General features: G+C 36.9%; 2 non-coding genes across 2 annotated transcripts; both read right to left on the bottom strand.

Annotated features, from left to right (window-relative positions):
• Positions 1-19,896: 19,896 nt before the first annotated feature.
• Positions 19,897-20,204, bottom strand: LOC148843665 (signal recognition particle RNA). Its single transcript, XR_016104000.1, has one exon.
• Positions 20,205-24,882: 4,678 nt separating this feature from the next.
• Positions 24,883-25,190, bottom strand: LOC148843664 (signal recognition particle RNA). The gene has a single exon (XR_016103997.1).
• Positions 25,191-27,278: the final 2,088 nt, after the last annotated feature.

Raw genomic sequence — 27,278 nt, 5'->3', positions numbered from 1 at the left:
AAACCGATCCAGAATGGGAACTGTTTTGGCCACTGAATTTTGAGTTGATGGTTCGACCATCTGATTTGAACAGACAGTCCATTTCATCTTAAAAAGTAAAAATAAAAATAAAAAGAAAATTTATGAAAAGCCAAAAAAGATGTCAAAATGGGTAGATGATTTGACCGCCTTAATCAACAAATCATTCACCAGTTCAATAATTTTTTACCAAAAATCAGATTTAAAGTAAAATAGAACCGATTGCCTAAACAATTCTTGGGCCGAACATTCTGACTGTCTGACTCAACTGTGGATCGAAAGCACTGACCTGTATCATAAGAAATATTTCAGATTCCAAAAAGATTTTGCTGTGTATAGTGTTTATGTGATCCATACATTTTAATAATTTGAAAAACGTCAATAGATATTTCATTAATGTTCACATTCTAAACAGTTTGAATACTGACTAGACAATAACCATCAACTGTAATGAAATAAAATGTGAAGTGACCTAATAAAAGACATCCGTAAAATGTGGGAATTAGGATGTTTGCCTGCTAAAATGAATGATGGAAAAGTCAAAAGTGAATGCATTTATGTATCTCTCTCCATTAAATAACCCCACCTAGAGATATATTAACAAGAAATGGGTTAATATATCTAGCTGTGATAATTTAATGGTCTCATAAAATGATATAAGGGCAGTCTGGGGATTCGAAAATATTTAAAATGCTAAGGGTTGGAGCAAATTTATGGAATGTAAAAGTTCAGGGTAGGCCATTGTCACAATTGTACCCCACAAGGAGACAATCTTTAATTTACCCTAAATTTCTTTTAAGGGTACTCATTTGAGCACATTTTTGGCGAAAAGACGAAAAGGAAAAGCCAGCGTTAAAGACAAAATGTGTGGGTGTTATTTTTTAATCTTTTATAACATGTACTTTTTTATATTAAGGCTATGTTTTAAAATGATGCAAATAACTGTGAATGCAAATATCTAGATTGTAAAATGGTTCATAGGGGGTGTTTTATAGTATGGATGAAAAATTGGTGGGTGTGTATTGGTCCACACCACACCCTGTGGCAGGGACCAATCCGCATCACACCATACTCCATAGTTGTTCTGAACTGTAGATAGATTGTGTGGAATAGACCAATCCACACTCACGGTGGCATTTTGTACGTGTAGTATGGACTGGTCTATACCACACTTTTTGATTCCATTTATCTCATATACATTTTATGGGAGATCTACACAATTGAACATAAATGTCTAATTTTTGCATTTTATGTAGTAAATAAGGGAGTGTTTTCTAACAGAGATGAGAAATTGGGTGGTGTGGTGTGGTGTAGATGAGAACACACCACACCCCAACAGAATAGTTGTTCTACACCATGGACAAAAATGTGTGTATTGATCCATACCACGCTTTAATGAGCATTCTATAAGGTGTGGCACATTTCTGTCCACATCATGTGTTTGATTCATGCATCTCAACTACAACATGTGAGATTATCTATGCCGTTAATCATTAAAATATAATATTTTATTTTTTAGTAATATATATAATAGAAAAAACATTAATAAGTTACAAAAAATTTAATAATTAATAAAAATAATATTAATAATAATTAATAATACTAAAAATAATATTAATAATATTTAATAACAAATAATGACATTAATATTAACTAAAATTAGTAATAATAATAATTAAAAAATAATTATTAATATTAATATTTAATGATTAAAAAAAATAATGTTAGCAATAATTAACAATATTAATAATATTAATAAAAATAATATTCAAAACTAATTAATTAATAAAAATATTATTAATAATATTAATAATATTGTTTTATGAAGTTATTGACAATTTGACATTACTACTATTCATTTATGTAAAATAACATGGTTTTCAAAACCAAACCGGACTGGACGGTCGAACTGGAAAAACCAGGAACCGGTTGATCGGTTCCATTTTTTTCCCAAAACCAGATTTTGGCCAAAAAACGTTGATTTGGTCACCAAATTGCTGACTTGGGCGGTTGAACCATTCGAATCGTTCAACGGTTTTGATCATTTTTGTTTTTTTTTTTTCTGTCAGAATGGGTTGACCGTTTAAGCCAGGAATCGGACCCTTAACTGATTCATTCTCTGGGTCGGTTTTAAAACCCTTGTAAAATAATAAATAATAAAATATATATTTATCCAATTAAGTGTTATTACTTTTTCCATGGTTTTCAAAACCAGACTGGACTAGAAAAACCGGGAACCAGTTAGGTGACCAGTTCCATTTTTTGCCAAAACCAAATTTTGGCCAAAAAAATGTTGATTTGGTCAGCAAACCGTTGACCCATGTGGTTGAGCCATTTGAACTGTTTAAAACATTCAACGGTTTTGATCATTTTCTATTTTTTATTTTTTCTATCAAAATGGGCCAACCGTTTGATCGGGAATCAGACTCCTGATTGGTTTGTTCTCTGGGTTGGTTTTAAAAACCTTGTAAAATAATAAATAATAAGATATACATTTATTCAATTAAATGTTATTACTTTTTTCCATGGTTTTCAAAGCTGGACCAGATTGGACGGTCGGACCGGAAAAGTCAGGAGCCGGTCAAGTGACCAGTTCCGTTTTTCTCCAAAACCGGATTTAGGCCAAAAACATTGATTTGGTTAGCAAATCGCTGATAGTTCCTAGGTTGATGATTCGACCATCTAGTTCAAAAGAATGGCTCGTTCTGACAAAAAAAATAAATTATAAAAAAACTAATTAAAATAATAATAATAATCCAAAACTATTGAACGAGTTAAAAATGGGTTGACGGTTCAATTACCTGGGTCAACAGGTCGTTAACCAATACAATGGTTTTGGCTAGGGTCTGAGTTTGGGGTAAAATGGAACCGGTTGCTTGGACAGTTCCCAAGCCAAACGGTTCAGCCATCCGAATCAACGACAGTTCGAAAACATTAATAAAAATGTAAGATAAATTGAATAAAACATACTATGTAAAGCATGGGATCATTATTGATAAAAAATTCTACAGTGACGTGAATCAATCCATGATAAAAACATGTGGATGAAAAATTGACTTGTGGTGTGGGCTCATCCACGAGATAGTATGGATGAATCCACACCACAGGATAAGCGAACACCTTAATTTAGTGTAGTGCATTTCAAAACATAATATATCGTAGTTTGACCACGGTATCGAACACCCACTAAATTTGAAAAAAGGCATCAATATGTAGACAATAATTGCATTTTTAAATAAGTAAAAATATTATTTTTAATATTAAAAAAATAAAAAACTAATATTTTAAATATTATTTTATTGATAAAAATATTAAAATTTTAATATTTAAATAGTAAAAAAAGATTTGAGAATGAGAACCATTGGACTTGTGTTAGAATTAACATTAAAAATTATTATTTTATTAATAAAATAATAAAATTTAAAAATTTAAAATTTATTAAAAGATTAAATAAAATGAGAGTAATTGGACCAATATAACGCAGGTGTGTTACACTGAAACTTTTTCACAAACTGTCCACACCATAGTATGGACCATCCACAAGAAAATACTGTGAATGATAAATTAGGGTGTGGCCCGTCCCTATCCACGCTATTTTGTGGATGGGGACTATCCACACATAACAGAACACCATATCTTACCGTGGGAGACTATCCACACATAACAGAACACCATATCTTACCGTGGACAGGACCAAAACGGTCCCGTCAATGATATATACACGCTATCAAACGCCACCATAAATTGCAAAGTTGGGTTAGTTTTGCACCAACAAATTTACCTTCTTACCAAACAAACTTTTAACTATAATGCAAACACAAATTCCAATAAAACATATACTTTTTTTTATCAAAAGCCCTCTTGAATGCAAATTTACTTCTTTTTTATTGATGTACTTTTACATCTTATTATCAATGTAAATATGCATCGGAAAATGTGTTTTCTATCATTTGTTAATGCATAAATGGAATGTTTCCAAACACAGGCAAAAGTGAACCAAAGTGCAAATTTACCCTGAACCAAGATTTACACTCCATTTGCTTTGTTTCCAAATGCAGCCTAAAGGAATTTCCATTAAGAAAAATGGGATGTACTTAAAAGAATTCTCTTGCTTTGAAGGCAATTACCTGATACTAATCTCACTTATGTTGGGTCTTGGATTGAGGTAATCGGTGCAGAGCTATCTAGCTAGAGCTATCAATGGGTCGGGTCTACCTAATGGACCTGAACCGACTAAACCGATTGTAATAGTTCTAGTTCTATGATTTTGTCCTGATAAATAAGTGGGCTGGTTAGAGATCTTTCTTGTCCTGAATCATTTTAGACCTGGAATCAATCATTTTATTAAATATATACAATATTTTCTTGATTTTCTTATAATGCTTATCCCATTTTATGTTTAAAATGATAAATTTGAAAGATAATAAATAAGATAATATTAGTTAAAAATGCTTATTTATGAATTTATAAATAATTTAGTATTTTCTATCATTTTTATTAGGGTAAAATACAAAAACCTCGCCTGAAGTTTCTAACAATCATAAAAGCCTCCCCTATAGTTTCATTTTAACAAATATCTCCCTAAACTTTTCAGGAACTCGACAAAAACCTCACTTCCATCACCGTCGTCCCAAATAGAAAACGTTAGACTGATGCACCAGTTTTTTGGAAATACCCATTCTACCCTTTTATAAATTATTTTACATACAAAATTACTAAAATAACCCTATTTTAACTCAACAAAAATACATATTTCAATAATTTTGTATATAAAATTATTTTAGTAATGTTGTATGTAAAATACTTTATAAAAGGGTAGAATGGGTATTTGAAAAAAATAATTGGTGCATCAACCTAATGTTTTTCGTCTGGGATGGTGACAGAAGGGAGGTTTTTGTTGAGTTTCCTCAAAAGTTTAGGGGAGGTAATAGTTAAAATGAAACTATAGGGGAGGCTTTTGTATTTTACCCTTTTTATTAATGTTATATTATCAAAACTTAAATTTTAAGTTATTATTTAAATAAATAAATATAGTTTTAATTATAATCGGGTCTATTGGGTCTAAAATCAATAGACCTAATTATTAATTGTGACAATTCTAGGTTTGTGATTTTGTTGATATTGACTTTACAGTCTTTACAGTCTTGCATTTGAAACATCTCCGTCCTTTTGTGCTTTATTTTATGGGGAGTTATTCCCATTGCAAGACTATAAATTCTGTTCGAAAGGGGCCTTGCATTGACTGAATCCGGTTTTGATTTTGCCTTGATTAATAATTGGTTCAGAATTGGTTCTACTTAGACCTGATTCAGACCCAATCCATTAACAACCCTACATCTACCTTTTAGCACAAAATGTTTGCTCTTGGCTTTTCAAATTCAAATATCCTAATTTAGCAAGCCATTCTATTGCCTAATTTGAATTTCACACAATTTTGATTATAAAAAGTTAGAAGTAGGTGACATAAAGATTTGAACCCTAAATCCACCACTATGGTCGACTCTATTTACTTATAATGATTATATACATCTTTATTCTTAAATAGACTCATCCTAGTTCCTAATGAATATCTCTTTATAAATGCTAAAATTGGTTATAAAATTTATATGCCAATAGATATTAAAATAAATTATAATGATTTTCTAAAATTAAATTATATACATACACATTTTAGATCTTCATTTTCCAACGGTTACCTATTGTGTTCTGATATCTCACACTTAATAAATCATTAAAGTATGAAATTTTTTGTTTAAAAAGAAACTTATTTATACTCATGTAAAGCTTGTATATTTATTGCTATTAACATATTTTTTATGATTTATTTGAGTTTCCTAGCATATTTATGTATATCTTAAATTTTTTATTTGCACCCATGTATATAAAATATATCTCTGTATGCCTCTTAAAATTTTCTTTCTTATATTCTTTGCATTTTGAATACTTTTAACCTTAACTGATATTATAATTTAAAGGAATCTATATAATAAAAAATAAAAAAAAGACAAGCTTCATCTCTTTAAATAATAGTCAATATATTTTATCATATACGGTTTTTTCCTTCTAGGACTCACTTTTTGGTGTAATAGTAATCTTGACTGATAACAGAGTGCCGGTTCGAGTTTGAGAGAGGGCATTTTGTGAAAATGCCAAAGATAAGGACTTTATGCAGTCTACCCCTTCGAATTTGACATTTGTGATAATCACAACTTTTATAATACAAAATTCCAAATGGTATAAGAATCTCCTTCTCTCTCTTGCATGTGTTCGTAGAAATAGAAATTTCATGTACAAGAGGGAGAAAAAGAAGAGGAATTAGAAGTTGAAGACAAAATTAAAGTTACGAGAAAATATATTAACATTGAAATTTTGAGTTCATGGTACAAATGTTAATATAGAGATTAGAGAAAAAAAAAAAAAGAGGAATGCTAGTAAACGACAATTTTATATAACTGTTATTTTTCTTCACTGCAAGTTGGGACTTGGGACTTGGGACCCATAACAAGGCATGACCAAGTTTGTCTTGTAATATGTCTTTTCATGCGTTCCACCAAGGAAAGAACCCTAGATTTTCTATAAATTTATTGTATACCATTATTCCTTTGAGAAAAATGTAATTCTACTTATACCCCATTAATAAATTGGATTGAGAAATTTTCTTGCATCTTCTCTTCAGACCTTTAAGATCAATTTAATTTAGAAAGAGTATAAATATAAATTTCTAGAGTATAAAACCTTGTATTTTGTATGTATTTGCACTGTACATATTTGAAAAGAAATAAATATAAATTATGTTTGTTTGCTCTGAAGTCTAACATCTGAAAGTATAATAATTACATTAAGAGGTATATTGGTATTGGTGAACTTTTTTTTCCCCTGAACTCTAAATGCAGAGAATGTTGTTTTGAATTCTAAATTTTGAAAATGATCAAATATCCATTTTGACCCCATATATTTGGGCTGTTCATGGGTTGGGTTGGATCGGTTTATTAGTGTTTTTTCAATCGACCCGACCTGGTCAGGTTACCTATAGATTAAACCAAAATCGACCATCTATTAAGTAAAATCGACTTGATCGGTTTGAGTTGGTTTGGGTTTCAACCAACTCCAATTTTGCACAATGCACATGAACTCAAAGTGCTAATATTACATATAATATTTGAGAATATATTTTCTGGAAATATATTTAAAACTGAAATATATATTTAAAACCAAAACATATATACAAATATATCAGAATATATATTTTCTAATTTCTGGAAATATATATCTGATATATTTCAGAATATATATATATATATATATTTATTATTTAAAACTAAAATATCTATATTTAATAGATATTTTCAGAATATATATATATATATTTTTTTCAAATAACTCGGTTTGGTTTACTCATATTTGCAATCTGAAACCGACCTATAGTGAAGAAAAACCGACTGACTCGGGTTGGGTCGGGCCGGGTTGGTCGGTTTGGATTTATTTGTGAACAGCCCTACCATATATGAGAGGTTTTATTTGTCTTTTTGGGGATATCATTGGAAAATAAAAAGTTGTATAATCGCACTTTAAGAGATAAGAGATAAGAAAAAACGAGCAACCAATTTTCTCTTAAAGTTACAAGGTATTCCTGTTAAGACATTAGAATTAAGAGAAAATGAACAGCCCTGAGCCTCATAGAAAATGTAAAAGTTGTACCAACTGACTTCTAAGGACATCGGAACTTCGGCAGCCAGTTCAGGGATCATTGCAATATAGGGTTAATTATTTATATACCCTGCATATTTAAGAAACTACTGGAATGTATTCTGAACTTTTAAAACTTACTTATACATAGCTTATAGGATCGCCCTACATGACACAAATAGTCCATCTATTAAAGAAAGCATTAGAGCTGTTTGATATGCCATTAAATTATCCTTTTCTTCATTCCTCCCCTCTCTTAACTGAATAAACTGAGGCGACAACTCCAGAGATGGCAACCACCATGATCAATGATGCTGATCTGAAAAGACTGATATAGAAGAAGTTAGATTGTTAGACTCTTGTTATGGGTAGAAACTTTTCTGAACTGAGTATCTTGGAAGTTCCAATTGAATTCGGTTCCTCGTTTGACATTACTTAGATGAGAACATTCCATCATCATCACCGCCGAACCTACGACCTCTATTGTAGCATAATGAGTTTGGAAATCAATCCCCGGTACCGGTATTGTTCTTCTCCCTAGTTCAACAATCGAACCAGAGAGCAAAGGTTAGACAGACCCAATCTAGGAATTGACATGCCGTAGATCACATAAATCTACGTTCAATCTCTCCCTGTTTTTCCCATTTTTAGAGACAAAGGTTTTAACCTTATAATATCTGATCACAGAATTAAACTTGAACCATGTAATACCAAAACACGTAAAACATGAAAATAGTTCAGTTTAGGGCATTGAAAGGTAAAAGATTGGACAACACAGAGATGGGAAAGGCAAAAAGGTTTGGTAGAAGCGATGGTCTCTGACACGGTGACCAAATATAAGGTGAATGGTTGGTTTGTAGTTTTACTCTTCAATGCTTGAACAAAATATGCGGTGATCTTTTTCTGAAGTTTTTCTTTTCTTTTTGGAAAAAAAACAGAAACTTAGCTGCCTGTAAGTTTTACTACATGGTTCTATTGGTTCAGGGGTTTCAAGAAAAAGAAAGAATATGATACGTTTTGAAAATTTAATGAACAGTTCAGGGCATTTTTGTCTTTTCAAATTGTCAATAACACATATATAAATAGGTTTTTAAAGTTCAGGGTCATTTAAGTAGTTTGGTAAATATACATGATATATATAAGTAATTAATCATATTAAAAATTGAATGGGATTGGTTGACCATGCTATGTTTGATTTTTGGCAAATTTCTGAGCCGATTTTGAAAGGGAGAAATTTTCATTCAGATAAAAATTGCGAATACTTGAATAAATAAAACTGTCTCTTTTAATAATGACTTTTTATGACTAAAATAATTATTTTGTTTTTTACCTCAAGAATAAAACAATGGTAAATGCATTTACCTCAACAAATAACTTTCCGAGATCCCAGACCTTAATTCAGAGATCAATCACTCATGCAAATACTTCAATTTTCAAAATAAAAACAAACAACCAACAACAACAAGCCCGGGATACTTGGAGTATGACGCATATATTTTGTGCTATTGAGATTCTTAATAGAGGAAAATAAAGGTCAAAAGACATACATATTCCTCTTCTGGGTTTTCATGGCATCTTTATTGATAGGCCCCTCTACCTAATCCTATTCGGTTGCTCAACTTCTCTTAGAAATCTACCGGATATAGAATATGCCAGAAATAGCTGTCACACAAGATAAAACAGAGGCATATCAGGACTAAAAACAAAGAATGAAACAGAGAATCTGAAAAAACAAAATTATTAATAAACATGTCCCATCATTTCTTGTTACCCAAAACTGTTGGTCTTTTTTTTCTTTTCTTTTTCAGTTGATATCAGCATCCTTAACCAAAGATTTCCTCCACTTCTGATCACTTTTAAATTGAAACTCTGAAAAGCAAAATGTTTTCATTTGTAGAGGTTTCTGAATATCATCAAACACAACGACTCCCCTCAGGAAAAGGTGAAAAAAACTTGAAAAGCAGTAGAGGAAAGAGATCCCATAGAATGCAAGGACAACAAAATGGACGGTTAAAAATCCATTCAGACGCCTTCCTCATTGGCTCATGGAGGCATAGAACGTAGCTAAACGAATTGAGAAGGAAAAAGGAAATTAAATTGATGCACACTTCCCTGAATAAACCTAAGGCCCTGTTTGTTTTTCAGTAAGTTATTTAGGAAATATAGTTACCACAGGTAAGTGTATTTATCCATATTTTTTTATTTGGAAAGTAAAAAAAGAAAATGACCATTTTAATCATAAAAATCTATTATTAAATGGAGCATTTTGTCTCATTTAAGTGTTGGAATCTTTCCCCAGGTGGGAAAGTTATTTATTCACTTAAGAGATGCAAATAAACTTTCACTAATCTTCACATTAATCTGTAAAAAAAACATAATGGGATGTTTTCACAGCTCTGTGAAGCCAACCTGAAGCAGTGCCCTCCACTCTAAGAGCCACATGACCAAGCTCTCTCAAGCCACATGGTTCAATTCCCTACTTGTGGGTGTGCCAGCAAATTAGCTCTAAGTGCTCCTGCCTGTCAGAATCGGACCAACATTCAACCACCTTGGTGCCCTCGCTTGAGTTACAAGCTCGGCGACATCTAATTGACTGATAGATCTAATAAGGAAGAAGAACTCCTTATGCTTTACCAATACGGGACATTTACCAAACATGTGGTGTTCATCTCAACAAAAGAATAGATTGAAGTTAACGATTCTCGTTTGGAAGGGTTATTCAACTTTAAAGCTATATATCCAAGTTACAAAACAATTGAGGTGGGAAAGGAAATACTAATAATTTGAAATTCTTGTGGCATTGTGCCATTGATCTTGATGTCCATTTGGCAAGAAACTAATTATTAACGCCAACATGTAAAAAAATTATTAAAAGGCAAGGTAACTTTTTTAATCCGGGCCATTCAAGTGGTGCTCCATAACCCAAACCATTTTTCCTGGAGCCAAGATTCTACCACCAAGATCCATCGCACAAGTGGCCATGGTCGTACATTGGTTCTAGACTCCTACTATTATATATTATTGAAATTATTTTTATTTTATAATTGTTATTGTTTTTATTTACTGGCTACTAATGAAAAAAATACAAGTAAATACCATAAAGACATATTCGGGCTAGGCTAGAAATGATCAGACTTTATTTTTCGTCCACTCCCCCCAATCAACAAAAATGAAAGAAAGAAAGAAAGAAAATGCAAAGTGCCAACTAGTCTCTAACTGATTATAGGAGAGACTTAAGAATATCGGTGAGCATGGGCCAGTTTCATTCCGTTCCAAGGTCCAGATATATCTCTCCTATAATCAGTTCCAAGGTCCGTTGTAGCTTTGGTGGGTCTAGGTTAATTTCAAAGTCTCTATGGGGAACCTATTCTTTATTTAGACCCCTAAAAAATAGAAGAGATAGGATTAGCTGAATGGTTAAGTGAGACCATGGTCTTATTACATTACTTAGATGACTCAAGCGAGACCATGGTCTTTGTAATCATGAGTGCTTGGGTTGAAGTATATTAACCTCCCACCTTGATCCACAACTCAAACATCATCACAAAGTATCCATAATCTCGATACAAGAAATCAACTTATGGAGAGTTTACAATATTGGACACTCTTTTTTAAGGATCATTCAGTAAAACACTCTTTATAGTTTCATCTTTCATGGATTTACTACAACCTAGCTATCATATAGTTGCCAAAAAAAAATGCAACCATATAGTTTATGTTTTACTAAAACACTCCTTAAAGTTTGCAATCATATAGTTTCAGTCCCATCCACAGTAAGATATGGTGTTCTGCTATGTATGAATGGTCCCCGTCCACAAAATAACGTGAATAGGGACATGCCACACTCCGATTTATCGTTCACAGTATTTTCTCGTGGATGGTCCACGTTATGGTGTGTATAGTTTGTAGTAAGGTTTTTATGTAATGCACACATTCGTTCAATTACTCTCAGTTTATTTAATCTTTTAATAATTTTTAAATTTTTAAATTTTAACTTTTAATATTTTATTAATAAAATAATAATTTCTAATGTTAATTTTAGCACAAATTTGATGGTTCTCCTTCTCAACTCTTTTTTCATTATTTAAATATTTATTTTTAATATTTTTTTCAATAAAATAATATTTAAAATATTATTATTTTATTTTTTAATATTTTTAATAATATTTTTAATTATTTAAAAAATATAATTATCGTCTACATATTGATGCATTTTTTTCCAATTTATTTAACATATAAAATGCAAAAATTAGACATTTATGATTGACTGTATAGATCTCCCATAAAATATATATGAGATACATGGAATCAAAAAGTATGGTGTGGATCAATCCACGTACATTTATGATTGACCGTATATATTTCCCATAAAATATATATGAGATACATGGAATCTAAAAGTATAGTGTGGATCAGTTCACACCACACCTACAGAATGCCACCATGGGTGTGGACTGGTTCGGTCCACATAATCTATCAACGATTCAAAATAGTTGTAAACTGTGGTGTGGCATGAATTGGTCCTTACCACAGGGGTGTAGTGTGGACCAGTCCACACCCATTAATTTCTCATCCACACTACAAAACACCCCCTAAATCGACCTTCCATTAGATGTGGAAAAAGGCAAATTTGCACCCGACATTCTTCCAAAAAAATTAATCAAAATAAAATAAAGAAGGAAATAACATTCTTGCCCTTCGTAGAGCAAAGGGAACCAACACTCGGTTAATTTTATTCTATGTTTCGAAGAAAGAAGATATGTTACAAAAGAAGAACCTGAACGCCATTATTCTCTCTTAATATTTTTCCCAAACCAAACATTATTTATTCCTAAAAGCCTCATATGAAGTGCTAGGGGTACTTTGGAATAAACAACATTTGGCATATGCTCTTAAACATTACCCACTTGATTTTGGTGTGCCACATGATCATTTCTAAATGGCAATAACCTTTTTTCTGTTTTGATTCAATAATTTAACAAGGAATTATAGTATTTATTACTAAGGCCGTGTTTGGTGACAGTGGGCAACATCCAAACGCTAAAACTCCCTCAGCCCATGGTCAGACCTTAATGGAGGTTAATTATAAGATGTAAGAGTTGTATTTAACAGTCTTTTAAGGACATACTGTACATGTGTAATCCACGATTTAATGACTATATGTGATTCGCTTCATGTATCAACAAAGTGTTCGTAGTCTAACAGTTATGATGATTGCCTTCAACAATAGGCCCGGGTCGACTCCCGGCAAACGCTAGGGTGCTGTGGCCAAGGTTGTGAGATGCACGCTTTGTGAAGACAGAATTTTATTTCTTGCTCCTTGAAGGATTTTGGCAATTTTTTTTAAAAACGGATATTTGTTCTTTAAAAATAGAAATAGTATTTGGATAATGAAACTATTTTTTAATATCAGTTTTGTATATTCATCCACATTAAGCCTAAAATTAACCATAAAAAACACGTATCGTGTCATAACGACATCTTAATGTTGTCACCACCTAATCCTTGATTATTTGAGGATCAAAACAAAACATACAAGTAATAAAACAAAAGTTCAACATGCCAAGAAACAATTACACCTATAAGCAGTAATGACTAAAAATTGGTCCCTATTTCGTGCAGTTGGTTGTTCTCACACTTCAACATGTCTACCACCATCAAGAGGTAGGATTTGGTTGAAATCATTTTTGTGTGCCTGCTTATATAAAAAAATAAAAAAAAAAACTATTATTATATATCCTAAACATTTCATAACAAAAAACATATACCAGATAAGGGATGTACCACTCTAGTAGGGCTTCGATAGAACCATCGTCCATAATTTCTTTCTGTTTTTGTTACAAATAGATGCATCCGACCACATCCACAAACACAAATTGGACATTGATTTTTGACTTGTGTACTTCATAAAAAAACAAGCAAAACAAAACAAAACACAATCACATTACATATAGAAGCTATCAAATGTATTTAAGAATCACTTTACACAACCCATTCATAACCAAAATTCTATTCTACCATCTCACTATTGAATATATGAATTTTGCCATTTACCAAAACCTAATAACCACTATTTCTGCTTTTTGTTTCTAGTTTAGCACTGTTTGCTACTGTTTACTCATTACTTCCATCAGTTCACAGGCCTTCCCACCATATCTCCCATCATCAAATTGGCCTCTTAAAACCATCAGTCCACTCTCTTATTCTCTACTTTCATTGCTCATGCATCATCACTTGTTTATCCTTTCTTTTCCTTGATTTTCTATTTCTATCCTTAGTCTAAACTGACTTTGATTTTCTCTCTAAACCACCACTTCTAGCATTGATCTATTCATTCCTCTAGTTACCTCCTCAGTCAATTAATCCCAATAAAATTCAGCCACCACTACCTTCCTTACAGGTTCCTTCACTCTCTGCCCTCTCATACCAATGTTCAAAAAGAAACATCATGTTTCTTTCTTTTAATAATCTTATAGACTTAACTATCCTATCAAGCAAGACAATGTTACCCTAGAGCCGTTATTTCTTCACAACCGTTTATTTGGTCAGCAAACCGTTGATCCGGACAGTTGAACCATTCAAACCGTTTAACAGTTTGGCTGATTTTTTTTTTTTAATTTTTTTAAATTTTTGTCAAAATAGGCCATCTGTTTAGTTCAAACGATCAAATTGTTCGATCCGAAAACCAAACCCCTGACCAGTTCGTTGTTTGAATCGATTTTAAAAACCTTAATAGAAAGTATAAGATGTAAAAGTTGTACTAACAGACTTGTAAGGACATCAGAACTTCTGCAGCCAATTCAAGAATCATTGCAACATAGGATTAATTATTTGTATATACCCTACATATTTAGGAAACTACTTGAATGTATTCTGAACTTTTAAAACTTAGTTATACATACCTTATAGGATGACAAAAGTAGGCCATCTATTAAAGAAAGCATTAGAGCTGTTTTATATGCCATTAAATTATCCTTGTTCTTTATTCCTCCCCTCTCCTAACTGAATAAAGTGAGGCGACTACTCCAGAGATGGCAGCCACCATGATCAATAAGATGCAATGGGGCTGATCTGAAAAGACTGATATAGAAAAAGAAGTTAGGCCCCGTTTGGTCATGGGAATAGAGGTCTAGAATCGGAATCGGAATGGGCTATTCTGATTCTAACTGTTTGTTTGGGCGGAATTGGAATCTCATTTCCATTCCTGCTAGAATGACATTCCCCCATTTGAGGGAATGGCCATTCCCTGTCCCTCCCTTGGGAATGAAATCTCATTCCTGCTGTTTTTAATTCTCATTCTCATTCCAATTTAAACCAAACAAACTATGAGAATGAACCATTCCGATTCCAATTCCGGAGGATTTCAATTCCAATTCCGACTATGAACCAAACAGACCCTTAAACTTGAACCATGTAGTACCAATAGAACTTAAAAAGGAATTATTTTGATTCAACTATCTCTTTCTAGACTCGCTTTCTTGAATCGTAGATTTCGGAAACCAAGTAATCACATAATATCCCTAGTGATTTTTATCTCTTTTTTGAGATCTAGGAAAAAGAACCGATTCAATAAATCTATGGAATTCCCAAAGTAATTGATTTATCTTATTATTATTATTAATCAACGATTTCTTATATAGCTAGAACGACAAACATGTAAAACATGAAAATTGTTCAGTTTAGGGTATTGAAAGGTAAAAGATTGGACAACACAGAGATGGGGAAGGCAAAAAGGTTTGGTAGAAGCGATGGTATCTGACACGGTGACCAAATATAAGGTGAATGGTTGGTTTGTAGTTCTACTCTTCAATGTTTTAACAAAATATGCTGTGAAGATCTTTTTTTGAAAATTTTCTTTTCTTTTTTTTTTGGGGAAAAAAAAAAGAAACTTCATTGCCTGTAAGTTATTTAACAGTTTTACTAAGGCTCAGTTTGGAAGGAGTGTAAATACAAATATGTATAGTACAAATACATACAAAATAATATAAAAATAGCAGAGGGGGACCTGCATTATAGGGGCTCGCTCATGAACTATCAGGCTTGAGCTCGCTTCGAATTAGAGACTTGAGCTTGAGCTCAAGCTTGACTCGAGACAAAATCTCGGAAGTTTGAGCTTGACTACCTTTAATTGCAGGTCTCTCAAGCAGTTGAGGTGCCAAGTCGAGGTCTCCCTCAATTGTCGAGGTGCCAAACCGAGGTCTCCCTCAATTACTGAAGTGTCGAGCTGAGGTTTCCCTAGCAGGCGAGGTGTCAAGCTAAGATCTCTCTTAGTTGACAAGGTGCCGAGCTGAGGTCTCCTTCAGTTGTCGAGGTGTTGAGCCGAGATCTCCCTTAGTGACTGAAGTGCCGAGCCGATGTCTCACTCAGTGGTCGAGGTGTCATCTAGCTCGAGCTCGATTCAAATTAGAGACTTGAGTTTAAGCTTAGAAGTTCGAGCTCAGCTCGACTCGAACTTGACTACCTTTGGTTGCAGGTCCCCTAACAGCCAAGATGTCGAGTTTAGGTCTCCCTCAATTGGAGAAAGAGTGGCATTCTTCTAATTCATAAGGAGAGAGAGATGGTGTGAGAGAAAGAGATGGCATTCTTGTAATTTATAAGAGAGAGAGAGAGAGAGAATTGATTGGAGAGAGTGACATTCTTATAATTTGGAAGAAAAAAAGCAAGAGAGAGAGTTGGTAGGATAGAGTGGCATTCTTGTAATTTTTTGAAAAAAGGCAAAAAATATTGTTAGATTCCATTTCCCTCATCCTCGGGCCTTCTTCTTACGTACACATTTCAGCTTAATATATTTATATAGATATAAGGTGTTGCGCTCTACATATTTGTATTTGTACTCCTTTCAAATGGAGCCTAAGGGGTTACCATGGTTCTATTGGTTCAGGGGTTTCTAGAAGTGGTTCAAGAAATAAAGAATATAATATGTTTTGAAAATTTAATGAACAGTTTGTATATACCCTACATATTTAGGAAACTACTTGAATGTATTCTGAACTTTTAAAACTTAGTTATACATACCTTATAGGATGACAAAAGTAGGCCATCTATTAAAGAAAGCATTAGAGCTGTTTTATATGCCATTAAATTATCCTTGTTCTTTATTCCTCCCCTCTCCTAACTGAATAAAGTGAGGCGACTACTCCAGAGATGGCAGCCACCATGATCAATAAGATGCAATGGGGCTGATCTGAAAAGACTGATATAGAAAAAGAAGTTAGGCCCCGTTTGGTCATGGGAATAGAGGTCTAGAATCGGAATCGGAATGGGCTATTCTGATTCTAACTGTTTGTTTGGGCGGAATTGGAATCTCATTTCCATTCCTGCTAGAATGACATTCCCCCATTTGAGGGAATGGCCATTCCCTGTCCCTCCCTTGGGAATGAAATCTCATTCCTGCTGTTTTTAATTCTCATTCTCATTCCAATTTAAACCAAACAAACTATGAGAATGAACCATTCCGATTCCAATTCCGGAGGATTTCAATTCCAATTCCGACTATGAACCAAACAGACCCTTAAACTTGAACCATGTAGTACCAATAGAACTTAAAAAGGAATTATTTTGATTCAACTATCTCTTTCTAGACTCGCTTTCTTGAATCGTAGATTTCGGAAACCAAGTAATCACATAATATCCCTAGTGATTTTTATCTCTTTTTTGAGATCTAGGAAAAAGAACCGATTCAATAAATCTATGGAATTCCCAAAGTAATTGATTTATCTTATTATTATTATTAATCAACGATTTCTTATATAGCTAGAACGACAAACATGTAAAACATGAAAATTGTTCAGTTTAGGGTATTGAAAGGTAAAAGATTGGACAACACAGAGATGGGGAAGGCAAAAAGGTTTGGTAGAAGCGATGGTATCTGACACGGTGACCAAATATAAGGTGAATGGTTGGTTTGTAGTTCTACTCTTCAATGTTTTAACAAAATATGCTGTGAAGATCTTTTTTTGAAAATTTTCTTTTCTTTTTTTTTTGGGAAAAAAAAAAAGAAACTTCATTGCCTGTAAGTTATTTAACAGTTTTACTAAGGCTCAGTTTGGAAGGAGTGTAAATACAAATATGTATAGTACAAATACATACAAAATAATATAAAAATAGCAGAGGGGGACCTGCATTATAGGGGCTCGCTCATGAACTATCAGGCTTGAGCTCGCTTCGAATTAGAGACTTGAGCTTGAGCTCAAGCTTGACTCGAGACAAAATCTCGGAAGTTTGAGCTTGACTACCTTTAATTGCAGGTCTCTCAAGCAGTTGAGGTGCCAAGCCAAGGTCTCCCTCAATTGTCGAGGTGCCAAACCGAGGTCTCCCTCAATTACTGAAGTGTCGAGCTGAGGTTTCCCTAGCAGGCGAGGTGTCAAGCTAAGATCTCTCTTAGTTGACAAGGTGCCGAGCTGAGGTCTCCTTCAGTTGTCGAGGTGTTGAGCCGAGATCTCCCTTAGTGACTGAAGTGCCGAGCCGATGTCTCACTCAGTGGTCGAGGTGTCATCTAGCTCGAGCTCGATTCAAATTAGAGACTTGAGTTTAAGCTTAGAAGTTCGAGCTCAGCTCGACTCGAACTTGACTACCTTTGGTTGCAGGTCCCCTAACAGCCAAGATGTCGAGTTTAGGTCTCCCTCAATTGGAGAAAGAGTGGCATTCTTCTAATTCATAAGGAGAGAGAGATGGTGTGAGAGAAAGAGATGGCATTCTTGTAATTTATAAGAGAGAGAGAGAGAAAGAATTGATTGGAGAGAGTGACATTCTTATAATTTGGAAGAAAAAAAGCAAGAGAGAGAGTTGGTAGGATAGAGTGGCATTCTTGTAATTTTTTGAAAAAAGGCAAAAAATATTGTTAGATTCCATTTCCCTCATCCTCGGGCCTTCTTCTTACGTACACATTTCAGCTTAATATATTTATATAGATATAAGGTGTTGCGCTCTACATATTTGTATTTGTACTCCTTTCAAATGGAGCCTAAGGGGTTACCATGGTTCTATTGGTTCAGGGGTTTCTAGAAGTGGTTCAAGAAATAAAGAATATAATATGTTTTGAAAATTTAATGAACAGTTTAAGGGCATTTTTGTCTTTTTAAATTCATCTATTAGACTTTACCTTTAAAAGTCAATAAGACATATATAAGTAAGTTTTTAAAGTTCAGGGTCGTTTAAGTAGTTTCATAAATATACATGGTATATAAGTAATTAATCATATTATAAATTGATTGGGATTGGTTGACCATGCTATGTTCGATTTTTGGCAAACTTTTGGGCCGATTCTTTGAAAATTCCCACACAGGAAAAAAATTGCCAACATTTGGATGGGATAAAATTGTCCCTTTTAATAATGGTTTTTTTTATGGCTAAAACTATTATTTTATTTTTTATCTCGGAAATAAAAGAATGGTAAGTGCATTTACTTGGACAAGTAACTTTCCCACCTTAATTCAATGATCAACCACTGAAATACTTCACTTCTCAAAATAAAAGCAAACAAACAAACAACAACAAGCCCAGGATACTTGGATTATGACGCATATATTTCGTGCTTTCGTATCCTCTTAATGGAGGAATGTACAGGTCAAAAGCCATACATATTCCTCTTCTGGGTTTTCATGGCATCTTTATAGATAGGCCCCTCTACCTAATCTTATTCGGTTGCTCAGCTTCTCTTAGAAATCTACCAGATATAGAATATGCCAGAAATAGCTGTGACACAAGATAAAACAGAGGCATATCAGGACTAAAAGCAAAGAATGAAACAGAGAATCTGAAAAAACAAGTTATTAATAAACATGCCCCTTCATTTCTTGTTATGTAAAACTGTTGCTCTTTTTTTTTTTTTTTCTTTTTTCTTTTCCAGTTGATATCAGTCACAATCCTTCAGCAAAGATTTCTTCCACTTTCGATCACTTTTAAATTGAAACTCTGAAAAGCAAAATGTTTCAATTTGTAGAGGTTTCCCGAATATCATATATCATATGATCAAACAATCAAACACAGCGGTTCCTGCCGGGAAAAGGTGAAGAAAACTTGCAAAGCAGGAGAAAAAAGCTCCATAGAATGGAAAGAAACCAAAATGGACAGTTAAAAAACCATTCAGACGCCTTCCTCATTGGCTCATGGAGGCATAGAACGTAGCTAAACGAATTGAGAAGGAAAAAGAAAATTAAATCTATGTACACTTCCCTGAATGAACCTAAAGCAAAAGGTGGTTGTCCATTGGGCTCGACTCTTGGGGCAATTGTTGGGACAGCAGAGCGCCGGTTCGTTATCCTTTCCACTTATGGGAGCAGGAGGTTTTCGCTGCTCTGTGAAGCCAGCCTGACGCGGAGCCCTCCAACTCTAAGAGCCACAAGACCAAGCTTTCTCTCAAGCCACATGGTTCAACTCCCTACTTGGAATGGGCGTACCAGCAAATTAGCTCCGACTGCTCCTGCCTGTCGGAATCGGGCCAACATTCAACCACCTTAGTGCCCTCACTTGAGTTACAAGCTTGTGCTACCAAGCTCGGCGACACCTAATGGACTGATGGATCTAATAAGGAACAAGAACTCCTTATGCTTTACCAATATAGGACTTTTGCCAAACACGTGGTGTTCATCTCAGCCAAAGAATAGAATGAAAGTTAACGGTTCTCGTTTGGAGGGGTTATTCAACTTTAAAGCTGTCTATACAAGTTACAAAGCAATTGAGGTAGGATAGGAAAAACTAATAATTTGAAATTCTTGTGACCTCTGGGATGAAGCCGGCGTCAAGTAGTTTGTCAACTTCCTCCTCTATGGCCTTTCAGCGCACCGGTGCAAAGTTCCATTTTTTTTATCAAACTGAACTAGAGCTCAGGTCCACACTCAGCCTGTGAGTAATGACCAAAGGGTCATATTTGGGCATGTCAGTGGCAGACCAAGCAAAAGACGTTGGCATTAGTTCTGAGGAAACTTACCAGTTCGGATAGGCTCTCTGGAGGAAGGTTGGACCCGATGCGGATTTTCTTCTCGGGCTTGGCCTCATCTAGGGGAATCGAGACGTGGTCGAGGCCCTCAAGTGGCAGTGCTTCCTTCTTTTTACCCTTCAATGCTGCCACATAGCACCGTCGGGCGGCTTACTGGTCCCCCTAAACAACTCCGATGTGGTGCTTGGTGGGGATTTGAGGGCTAGGTGGTAGGAGGAGATGGCTACCTTTAGTGCACAGAGGGTCAACCTTCCGATCCGCACAACTAGGAACTTGTTCATCCTCATCACCTGCCAAGGCTTTGTCCCTACCGTAACGAGTAGAGTGATTCTTCCTTCTGGCCTGACCACGCTGGTGAAGAAGCCGACAAGTGGCATGTTGGCAGGTTGAAGGCGCTCGGGTGCCAGCTTCATTTTCTCGAATGTATCATAGAAGAGGATTTCGGCTGAGGAGCCGCTGTCCACCAAAATCCTCTTCACCGTAAAGTTTGTTACGGCGGCCGAGCGTATCGTCATGGGGGATTGAGAACTCCTTTTAAGTCCTTATCTTTGAATGTGAGAGCTTCTTCTTGTTTCGACTTCTTGGGAGTTAGTTCCTGGATGTTCAGTTGCCTAGCATAGGCCTTGCGGGCCAAGGTCGAGGCTCCACCCGAGGATGTGCCCTCGGTGATGATGTCTATGATGTCGGCTAGCTACTGGTGCTGCTATTGTGAGGATGAAGCGCCATCTTTGCCTCCCACATATTGATTGAGATGACCATGGCAGATGATGGACTCTATTTTGTTTTTCAACTCATAGTAGTCATTGGTGTCATGGCCGGTGTCGCGATGGTACTTGCAATATTTTTTCGGGTTTCCCCTCTTGGGCTTTATCTTCATTTTCTCCGGTCACTACATGTACTCCTTCCCCACCTACATGAGGATCTTTGTTTTGGTGGAGTTGAGTGGCGTGTACTAATTGTTCGTGTTGTTGTTGTTGTTGCAGTGGTCTCCATTCTTTCTCTTCTTCTTTGGGCCTCTATGATGGCGGTCGGCCTCTCCTTTCTAACGATCATCGGCCGAGGCCTCCTTGTCAGCGATGTGCTTCTATGCCATTTTAAGAAATTCCGCCTTGGACTTCGGTGGGGTCTTGGCTACTGAGTACTTGAGGGCTAAGCCAAGTAGGAGACCATTGATGGTAGCATGCATGGAGACCATTGGATCGTGGTCTCGGACCTCGAGCTCTTCTTTCTCTCTCCATGCTTCTGCTTGACGACCATCAAGTAAACAATGCTCTTCTGGCATCGCTTGCTGCTAATGACATAGGTGAGGAAGAGGTTGGCGAATTTTTCCCATGAACCAATGGAGCAAGGAGGGAGCTCGGAAAACCATCGGTGGACTGCCCCCATGAAAGTCTGGCATGTCAGAGCGTCACAGTATCCATGAGTGCCTTGAAACTTTCCAGGTGGTTTTTCGGGTCGGACATCCCATCATACATTTCTAGCACTGGCACTTTGAAGTGTGGAGGGAGAGGCTTGGAGATGATGTCAGAGTGAAGGCATCTATCCTCCTAGACGGATGGCTTTGATTAGCCAAGGCCTCAGCTCAACTTTCTTTCACTTGGTAGAGCTTGTCCTTGACCACTCCGAGTTGTGCTTGTAGATCAATGATTCGTTGGTCGAGGGGGGCCTGGGCCCCTTCTTGTCCTCACAGACTCGGTGGGGCCAGCCAGACCCCTAAGTATTATGATGCGGGCCCATGTTCGTTCCTTTGGGCTTGTCTGTAATTCAAGAGGTCTTGGAGATCCGAGACATGGGAGAGAGAGGTGTGGCATCAGCCCTCGGCCCTCGAGAGGGGGCTATGATGGCCTAATCGCCCGCCATCGTCCCGAGAGTTCTCTCTTCGACAGCGGTGATGATTCTCTGAGTCTCGGCAGTGGTCATGAGACTGTGCGGATTCTTCCCTCCTTCGGTTGGGGGGTCGTGAGATCCTTTGCAGCTAACTGGCGCATCTGCTACTATCAGATTCTAAGGGGTCAACCCTCTTAGACCCGACTGGGCCGATGGCTATGGGGTCCAGAGACACGCACTTGCCATTGTGCCCCAGTCTTCTAGCGGGGCAGCTGCCTTGAGGAGGGCTCCTGCCAGGCGCCTCACCTCGTCCAACCTCTTGCTGAGGTCACCGAGCTTGTCGAGGACCATTTGGAGTTGGTCCCTTGTGACCTGGTTTTGAGTGCAAGGTTCAAAATATCGATATTGCCCAATACATCGTTATGGGTGATCGGGCGAATCGATACACATTTTGGTCCCTTTTTTTTATTTTTTTGCAACCGATTCAAGGGGGCCAGTTTAGGTCTCCTCTACCCCCTAAACCGGTCAAACCTCCAATACACCCACTGTAGGGGTGTATCGAAGGTGTCCCAGGACGATACGTATCGGCCAATACAGGCCAATGCGTGTCGACACTTTGAACCTTGTCTGAGTGTTCCTAGTGTTTCTTGCCATGTTGGCTGATGCTTTGGCTTAGGAGTTGATTCTTTTAGTTTTGAGGAAGTTCAATTGAGGTAAGTCTTAGTGGTGGTTCCCACATATGATGCCAATTGTTTCTAGTCAAATTGGGCTAAGGGCCACACTATAAATTCGCTCCCAAGCCGAGGTGTTGCTGAGTGGTCCACGGTCCGAGGTGGACGACAACTAACAAGCTGCGGTCCTACAAGGAATGAAGGAGTACGTCAAATGCCCCGGGTTGGTACCCGAGGCGGAGACTCAGACGCTCAGGTTAGTTCTAGGAGGTGGTATAGGGTGGACGAGGCCTGGGGTATGAACACTCAGGCGAGGCCACAAGGGAGAGTAGGAGTTCTCAAGTGCTTGTTCTTGAATTTAGGTTACAATCCCTTACCTTGAGGGGTTTTCTTCTATTTATACTTGAGGTCGCCTGGAGGTAGGTGAGCTCGGACAGTCCGGATGCAGTCCGTATGCGAGGAGCGCGGCCATCCGAGGTCACCAAACGATGTCGCTCCTTTGGTTCTGGGAATCATGCTGAGCTCTGTTCTGCCCGCACCCCTGATTGGGTCCGTTCCGAACGCTGCCGTTTAGCACGTGCCAACTTGCCATTGGTCAGGGCCACATGCACCTACATTAGAATACACCTTACCTATTTATGTGACTCTAGCCAGAAATGACGTCGGAGATTTGTTCCGTTTGCTTGTCATTTGGTTGTTAACGCAATAGGAGCGAAGAAAGTCCCCTCTGGGTTGTGCAACGACAATGAGGTAAGTGTTGAACGAACGAGAATTGTTGTTTTAGGGCTTGTTTATCATTTCGTGTGAAATACCAAAAATAACCCTTGCCTCGCGTGAAAATGTCACCCATGTGGTACGTTAATATGCATAGACGTTATGAGAATCGCACGTTCCCAAAGAACGCGTTCTTTGAGAATGTCAATTTGTCACTCCCGAAGAATTCGTTCTTTGGGTGCTGTTCTCATGCAGAAATGGCTTGTTTCTTTTACTTTTATTTCAGCCAAATGCATTTCTGTTCCATGAGAATGCCAAGAACGACAGAAACGCTCTCACAGAACGTTGCCAAAAAGGGCCTTACTTACCTGAGTAAATGCACTTACTTGGATAAATGTTTCAATCGAAAGCAATTAAGTGGGAATATATACAGAATATTAGACATTGATATGCAGAATATTAGACATTCATCTCAATATCCAACGTGGCAAGATATAACTTTATCATCTGGGCCACTAAGATCCAATCACCTTAAATGGTGTCACCAACCTTTAAGGCAATAAGACAAACTTCAGTAGATGATCATCACCAACCTTCAGAAAATTAAGATTTCCTCCATTTTATCACTTTTAAATTCAAACACTGAAAGGCAAAATGTTTCCATTGGTAGGTTTCCAGAATATCATATATCCTATTAATGAACAAGTTTTTCCATTTGTTTTCTCTTCCTTTTTAGTCTTTTAAGAGATTGTATTATGTTTTAGACAAATTTCAAAGAATGGAAGGACACCAGAAAGTTAAAAAACTATTCAGTCGCACGCCTTTCTTAGTGGTTCATGGACGCATATAACTATAGAAGTAGCTAAGCAAATTGAGAAGGAAAAGGGAAATTAAAATTGATCCACAAGATTCCATAAAAACCCATCAGAGATCTAGAGAGAGAATGAAACCCAAGAAGCAAAGAACTTTATCTCTTCCCTTGAATGAATCCAGTAGCTGTTACAGACTTGCAGTAAAAAAAAGAAAGCAAAAGGTGTTTGTTCGATTGGGCTCGACTCTTAGGGCAATTGTTGGGATATGGAAGCACTGGCTCGTTGTCCTTCCACTGATAGGAGCGGGAGGTTTTCGCTGCTCTGTGAAGCCAACCTGACGCGGTGCCCTCCACTCCAAGAGCCATATGACCCAAGCTTTTGTTCAAGTCACATGGTTCAACTCCCTACTTGGAATGGGCGTGCCAGCAAATTAGCTCCGACTGCTCCTGCCTGTATGAATCGGACCAACATTCAACCACCTTGGTGCCCTCGCTAGAGTTACAAGCTTGTGCTACCAAGCTCGGCGACACCTAATGGACTGATGGATCTAATAAGGAACAAGAGCTTCTTATGCTTTACCAATATGGGACTTTTGCCAAACATGTGGTATTCATCTCAACCATAGAATAGAATGGAAGTTAACGGTTCTCGTTTGGAGGGGATATTCAACTTTAAAGCTATTTATCCTAGTTACAAAGCAATTGAGGTGGGATGGGAAATACTAATAATTTCGAATTCTTGTTGATCTTGATGCCCATTTGGCAATAAACTAATTAGTAACTCAACCGAGCTTGAATAGCTAGAACTTTGAGCTCGGGGTTGGCTCGAGTCAAAAGCTCCTAAGCTTGAGCTCGGTTCAAGCTCGATTTGAAAAAAAATGTTTTATAAAAATAAGAGTTATCTATAAAAAGTATTTTTTAATATTTAAAAATTAAGAATTATAATAATTAGTTATTATTATATATAAAAATAAAAATAATATATATATAATATTTTTATCATATATATTATTTTCTATATTATTATTATTATTATTATTATTATTATTATTATTATTATTATTATTATTGATGGTGCGTGATCTAGTAACTTCTAGCTGGACAGTAGCTCGCCTAGCTGGCTGGTTGAACTACAAGGAAGAAATGCTCAGAGAACCTAGGGTGGCTAACCCGGCGTGGTCATTCCGATGCTTAAATCAGTATTAGGTTGCTTGCGAGCTGAAAGTAAGCGAATATGAATGCTATAATGCACTAAATTGCACATACTTGGGTCTCAGGGGCTGATGTCCTTATATAGATGGTTTGCCATGGGTCTTACGAAACACTTCCGAGGTCCTTGGCCCGCGTTGTTAGGAGTTTGTTATGCCTCGGGAGGTGGATAGCATGCTAGCCGATAAGGCCTATCATGTCCGTCCGATCTGGGCGGGATGTGGATAAGTCCTACGGTTGTGCGGCATGGTCCCGAAGAGCTCGGAGACAACTGGCATGCTTCTAGAAGTTTGACATGTCACCTCGGTGAGTTAGGCAATCCCGAGTTACCCATACCTCCGTCATTGCCGAGGTGCCCGAGATGACCGAGGTGACTTGGCCCACCGAGGTGGTAAGTGGTGTTGAGATGGTAGCAAGTGCTGACTCACGGTCTAACTGGCAAGTTGCATCCACGTGTCCTCTGTTTACTAGGTCAGGCCAAATCACCCCTCATCAATTGCCCCCACTCCCCATGCCAGGGGTCCTAACTTGGTGCGGGGAGTTCATGAAGGGCTTAGGTGGATTTGTACCGGTCTTTTTTCTGATCGAGGTCCAATCCAGCAGCTAGACCATAGTGACCCAGTCGGCTTGACCATCAAACCAAATCGCGTGTCAGGAACGTGTGGACATCACACAGATTAAAAACCCCGCAAATGTCAAATCATGCGCTCAACCAATTTTGGCCTCGGGTGCCATGCAACCAATTTTGATGAGAACCATCGAATTGAATAGATCTTAGCCATCCAAGATTGATTATCCTGGCTATAAATAGGGGCCTTGTGGTCCCATTCGCTTTGTCTTGTTTCAGATTTGGCGAATTGGAGCTCGCACATTACTCCAGGTCAGTGGCTTTTGTCTTGTCTTTGAGGTCATTCCCCTTAGGTAAGTCGCCTTCCCTCATTCCTTGTCTGCTTCTTTTCCTTAAATTTGGGATGTCTAGCACTAGTACTGGTAGCTTATTTACACAAGTGGTGAATCCAGAACGTAGAGTTAGGTCCTACTGAGGTAAGCACTTTGTCGTGTAATTCTGGATCTAACCCGTCCAAGGTGGACACATCACTGCAAGAGCGCGGGATCTCTGGGAAGGAGGCTTCAACCTCGTGCCAATCTCGGGAGAGAGTTCGCTTCGGTCCTTCCGTCATGACAGCGGAGAGGCTCCGGGCACTAGTAGCTTATTACAAATTCCCTGATGACCATGGTTGGAGTATCTCCTTAGAGGGGTATCCTTGGGACCATGATCATGACAAGATCATGGTTTTTGAAGAGTAGTTAGCTGCCAGGCTGCGCTTCCCGCTCTACCCCTTCATTATTGATGTCATCAAGTTCTTCAACATCACCATAGACCCACTCCATCTCGATCTATTCT

This window comes from Nelumbo lutea, chromosome 8 (genome assembly GCF_056320005.1).
Source record: "Nelumbo lutea isolate HS-2025 chromosome 8, American lotus-T2T, whole genome shotgun sequence".
Taxonomy (NCBI): Eukaryota; Viridiplantae; Streptophyta; class Magnoliopsida; order Proteales; family Nelumbonaceae; genus Nelumbo; species Nelumbo lutea.
This window is presented reverse-complemented; position numbering and strand designations above follow the sequence as displayed.